The sequence below is a fragment of the Aricia agestis genome, chromosome 12 (assembly GCF_905147365.1).
Source record: "Aricia agestis chromosome 12, ilAriAges1.1, whole genome shotgun sequence".
NCBI classification, from domain to species: Eukaryota; Metazoa; Arthropoda; class Insecta; order Lepidoptera; family Lycaenidae; genus Aricia; species Aricia agestis.
Window position 1 is genome coordinate 10,472,008 of NC_056417.1, and position 6,351 is coordinate 10,478,358.

Here is a 6,351-nt window from a genome sequence, read left to right on the forward strand (position 1 = left end):
ATTGTTGACCTTAAACTAAATTTATTATAAATGCTGGGATATATGAATCGTAAACTAACAAATATTTAGGTTTTAGCGAGAACCGCAACGCTAAATATCTAGGTCTTGCGACTCGTGCCTGATTTCTGCTTGCACAACGAGTCCAAGGCACTCATTGATTAAATCCTAAAAAGATCTTCATTAGCACAGTATGGAGAAATTGTTAATAATTGACTTTCGCATTTATAATATTAGTACCTGGATGACCGAGCTTTGCTCGGTATAGCAAACACTCATTGACTTCGTGTTACTTAATAACGCCATCTGCTAAAACAATTAGCCGCCAACAAAATAGTATTATTATTCGCCAATAGATGTCAGGAAGAGTCATATTTACCAATTTATCGATTATCGATAAAACACGAATAAAAATAATTTTTCTGAAAATGATTCCTAGCTAGATCGATTTATCGCCCCTATATACTAAATTTCATGAAAATCGTTGGAGCCGATTCCGAGATTCCAATTATAAATATATATATATATATATATATATATATATATATATATACAAGAATTGCTCGTTTAAAGATATAACTAGCTATTTGACCGAGCTTTGCTCGGTATTCGATAAAACACGAATTAAATGACATTTTCAAAAAATGATTCCTAGCTAGATCGATTTATCGCCCTCGAAACCCTATATCTACTAAATTTCATGAAAATCGTTGGAGCCGATTCCGATATTCCAATATATATATATATATATATATATATATATATATATATATATATATATATATATATATATATATATATATATATATATATATATATATATATATATATATATATATATATATATATATATATATATATATATATATATATATATACAAGAATTGCTCGTTTAAAGATATAAGATTAGTATGGATAGACGCCTCCGTGGTCTAGTGGATAAGAGCGTGGCTTTCGCCTCGGAGGTCGGAGTTCAATTCCCTCGTTGAAAACATGGTTATTTCCAAGTTTGGTTAGGACAATGTAGGCTGATCACCTGATTATCTGACAATCAAGATGATCCATGCGTCGGATGGGCATGTGAAAAGTCGTTCCTGCGCCTGATCTCTCGGCAGTCGTGTCGGTCCGTTCCACTGGATTATGATAGTGAAGGAATAGAGAGTGCTCTTGTGTACTGCGCACACACTTGAGCACTATAAAATTACTCCTGCATAACTTTTTTTTATGAAATAAGGGGGCAAACGAGCAAACAGGTCACCTGATGTAAAGCAACTTCCGTCGCCCATGGACACTCGCAGCTTCAGAAGAGCTGCAGGTGCGTTGCCGGCCTTTTAAGAGGAAATAGGGTTATAGGGGAGCGTAGGGATGGGAAGGGAAGGGAATCTGTGAGAACGTGGTATTTCTTCGGTCAAGCCGGCCCATTCGTGCCGAAGCATGGCTCTCCCAGGTATAAACTGGCCTGGTTTCAATGAAACTGGCTACCGTCACCGACATTGGTGTGGGGAGTATTATAATATTATGGGTAGTCAAATATCGCAAAACATTGACTTCTAGGTACAGTACAAAAACCGGTACTTTACCACGGAAGATATTATTTATTACCAATATTATTGTTTTATGTAGAACTGGTTTGAGCCACTTGGAAACTCAGCACGTGAAGCAATAGTGAGCGTGACGTCAATTTATGAATACAGAATGTTTCAAAAAGCTATAAAAAGTATCAAATTGTATCGACGTGGTAAAGCAAAATGTACCAGACAATAGGAGTAAGACACTTAAAAAATAGAAACATCGTTGAAAGAATGACTCTGATAGCTTAAAAAATCACCAAGATATGACAATTCAAATATCTCATAAAAAAGACCTGCCCGAAACGCTCCATACAAAATGCTACGAAAGTATGACGTCAGTCTTTCGTAGTTTGTACGCATCGGGAGACAACTTTGTTCGACTGGTATATTAAATATTGCGTTTATGAAAGTGGTTTCATAACAAAAGTTGCTTTTAATTGCTTATGTTATCGAATTGTATATATTATGTAAATATTAAGAAATTTAATTGAAAAAAAAATCGACTTGAATATCCAATTTTGAAGGCGCATAACAAAAAAAATACAAATGCTATCAAGCTGAAATTGAATTCTTTATTTTATTAACAAAATTCGTTAATCTTTAACCTTGTCATCATCCCTATTTTAATACTTGTTGTCAAAATAGTAACTGAAAAAACGCTTTATGCACTAAAGTTTTGTTTTGTAATAGTTTTATAATGAATACAGCTGCTTATTTTAACGTTACATTTTACGATTAGAATATGATACACCTTTTACAAAAACAAAAATATGAAATTTAAATAACGATAACAAAACATATTTTACTTTTAGTTGTATTAAGTTATTATTGCGCTCATTTTAAACACCCTATATGGTACCTGACCAATTTTATTTTATTAGCAGATTATTATGTAAGATCGTCTATAGCTTAACAATAATAATAATTATTATTCAACAGATGTTGTTTTGTTTAGCTTAGGATGGTAGTACTGTTGCTAGATGACTATTTTATTTTCGTAACGGATTTTTATTTATTATTTATAACAACATTTTGCCATTGCCATGCCATTTGCATTAAAAATAAATATATTTTATATAAGCTATGGGCAAATTAAAGTGTATGCTTAAACCAATCTATGTACAAATTTTGAAAGCTTAAATCACTCTCCTCTGTTGGCAAAATAGGAATCCCTTTTTTTACAGAGGTCTTTTTGATTGATTATTCTGTGTTACAAAAGTTGACCAATCGTGTTATGCTATGGGTAATTCAAAGACAAAGATATTATGATGAATACTGACAATGAACTTTAAGAGGATTCCACACCGCCGTTTTTCCATACAAACGCTGTCCCCTGTTTCCTCTCTGGATAATGCCGGTAGAGTTATGATTTTTTTCCTGAATATCTATGGCCACTATTAGCATGTCCTTATGTTTTCTTTTTTTTCATAATTTAATTATTAAAAAAGATAAGAGCGTCCAAAAACCCAAAAAAATGGCCAGATTTTCCTCTGTGTTCAAACACCCAGAAAACAAAACTGGCTAGAATATACAAAAAAAATAAAACATAGGAACACAGCTCAAGCCTTGTTTTAATTCTTAATGAAAAAATTACTTAAATCGGTTAAGTTTTGGAGAAGGAATCAGCGGACAACGAATCGAAGATTTTCTGTTCTTTTATTAGAACTTTTGTCGTGTTGTCTCTATCGCGCTCTGCGGTGGGAGACTTGAGATTGGTGAGACAGCAATACATTTTCAAATACTTATTTTCAATTTCTCTCGCCCCTGGTGTATCCTCTTAATTTCTTAGCTGTCATTGCTGAGAAAAATCGATATCGCTATAGCCAAATTATCAAGGCGCCGCCTTAACTGGATGATTCCCGAAACTCAGTTGTGACAAAATTTGTTTATCGCGCAAGAACCATTAATTTTCCCAGGATAAATTGTATCCTATGTTTTTCCTGTGAGTTGTGACTAAAAGTATCTTTATACCAAATGGCAACAAGTTCGGTTCAGTGCTTTGTGCTTGAATAGGTAATAAACATACAGACGGTCAGACACACTATTGCATTTATAATATGAGTTTATTATCAACATGTTTAAGACCCAGTCTTATAAATCGTGTACCTGTTGTAAGGGCCAACCTTGGCACTTTATTAGCATAATATAATATTATAATTATTTTAAAAGTAAAGTCCTTCCTTATTAATATAACAATAACTGAAAAATCACAAAAAATCATATCCATAATATTCTAAATACGAAAGTATGTCTGTCTTTCCGTCTGCTTCCCTTTTACGCCCAAACCGCTGAACCGATTTTACAAAAATTTGGTATCAAGATACTTTCAGTCCCGGGAAAGGACATAGTATACTTTTTATAGCAGAAAAATTTCAACGGCAGTAGCAGCCGTTAAAATGAATTATACCAAGGAAAGACTAAGAAAGCGGGTGATGATAATTTTAATGATGATGATGAATTACTTATCATATTTGATTACTTTCAAGTGGGATATCAAGATACTTACAACCTCATTATGATACAACTTTTATCTAACATAATCCAGGCTATAGTATTTTCTTCGTAGATTTTCTTGATATATTATTTGTACAGTGATAGTAATTAACGTTATCTAAAGTAAACACTTATGTTGTAAAATACTTGTTTTTTATTTGCAACATTAACAAAGACTGACAAATTGTTATTACAGAAGTGGCAGAATGTAAGTTTGTTACTTGCGTTTAGGCCTACTCAAACTGTGTAGAAAAGGCTTACTAAGGCTACAACTAGGGCCGCATAAACCACAGATATAAAAAAAGATAGATACCGCATGTCGCTCGATTTACAGTATGAAAACGAGCGTGCAACTTTTTTCCTACCTACTGTGACGTACCAATGATAAAAAACGTGTCCATTATCAAGGCTAACGTTTCTATTTGAACTAGAGATCGCCCAATGGTCGAAATTCGACCTTACTTGCAACGACATTAGGACTGCTACCTATATTTTGTAAAAAATATTGACTTCATCATAGTTTTTTTCAATTCTTGTCTCTGGGACTCAGCTGATCTCAGACTGGCCGTTTAAGCATTGTCTAACACTATCTAAAATTAAATAAAAAAAAAAACAATAATCCATTTTCAATTTGTCAACTTGTTTTCAATAGACTTCAACCATAAAGAAAAGAGTATAATTCGTATGTATAGGCTTGTCACTCAAAAATCTGTTATTTTTCCTAGTAGTAGTGTCGTAGTGTGTGTAACGTTTTATTTGTTAAAAATATATATGATAAAAGCATAATTTTAAAATAATATTAGCTCGATGCACTCCTTCACCATAAAAATATAACTGTGCCAAATTTCATGCACCTACGTTTCCCCATTTTTCGTAAAAAGGGTTACAAAGTTTTTCTCTCACGTATTAATATATAGATTTCTACAGCTCAATACGGCACTTTTAGGTATTTAGGCATTTTTAAAATTCCGATTGACGTCCGATTCCGATAGCATACTAAAGAACAGACTTTCGAAAGACGAGCATTGCTCGTCGTTTGGGAACGCGTAATGGTACGCGAAGTACATGCGGTATCTATCTAGATCTATGTCTGTGGCATAAACAAACGAATGGGATTATCACATTGATATTGTGATGGGCTCGCTAATTTCGTAACCCGGACTCCCAAGCCGTTGCTTCGGGAAAGTCGCTTCTGATGGATTATCGCCGAGTTTAAGAGGGTATTGCTAAGTCCTCTAGATCATCTCTCAGGGTGCAGTAAGTCATACATTTTAAGTAATTAAGGGATTTAAGTATCTAAATTATAGGCGAACACAAACTGAACACAAATTAATATCGCTACATTTTGAAAGGGCGGGTTTTTTATCATTTTTTCAAAAACAAAGGTAAGTAAACCTCAAAAAAGATTATACCCTTTAGGGTTTTAAGGTTATATACTGATTTAACACTTAAAAGAGATTAACAAAATTCCCCACTTTGCGTAGGTACTTTACATTTTAACAAGTAATTTGGTCTAGTATACATAAGAAATATAAAAGTAATAAAATCCATGAAATCAATAATTAGTTACGCACAAGAAAATGAAGTTTTGCGTACCTACATGTTTTACTGCGTCAAACATTCCATTTAACGTAAGAGGAGTTGTAGATAATGTAGGAATTTGCAAGCCTGCGTACGTATCAACACAATATAAATTGTGTGATGATGAATTGCCATATTCTATAAAAATAATACAACTAACAGTTTTAACTTTCACTCTAACAACAAAAAATCCAATGATAGCTCTAAAGCTCGATGCCAAATGCTGCTAAAGGCTAAAGCATCACACCAAATAAATACACATACTTATAATTGACGAAGATAGCCACCCTTTTGACGCAGTTAGGCTATTATACAATTCTGTAGCTCTATAAAATGCATGAAGGCAAAAATGCATTTTTTTAATGAAATAAGGGGGCAAACGAGCAAACGGGTCACCTGATGGAAAGCAACTTCCGTCGCCCATGGACACTCGCAGCATCAGAAGAACTGCAGGTGCGTTGCCGGCCTTTTACGAGGGAATAGGGTAATATGGGAGGGTAGGGAAGGGAAAAGGGTAGGGGATTGGGTCTCCGGGAAATTCACTCACTCGGCGAAACACAGCGCAAGCGCTGTTTCACGCCGGTTTTCTGTGAGCCCGTGGTATTTCTCCGGTCGAGCTGGTCATTCGTGCCGAAGCATGGCTCTCCCACGTTAATGCATGTCTGTATTTTTACCTTCAAATAAAACACCACCTTTTACTACATTGCTT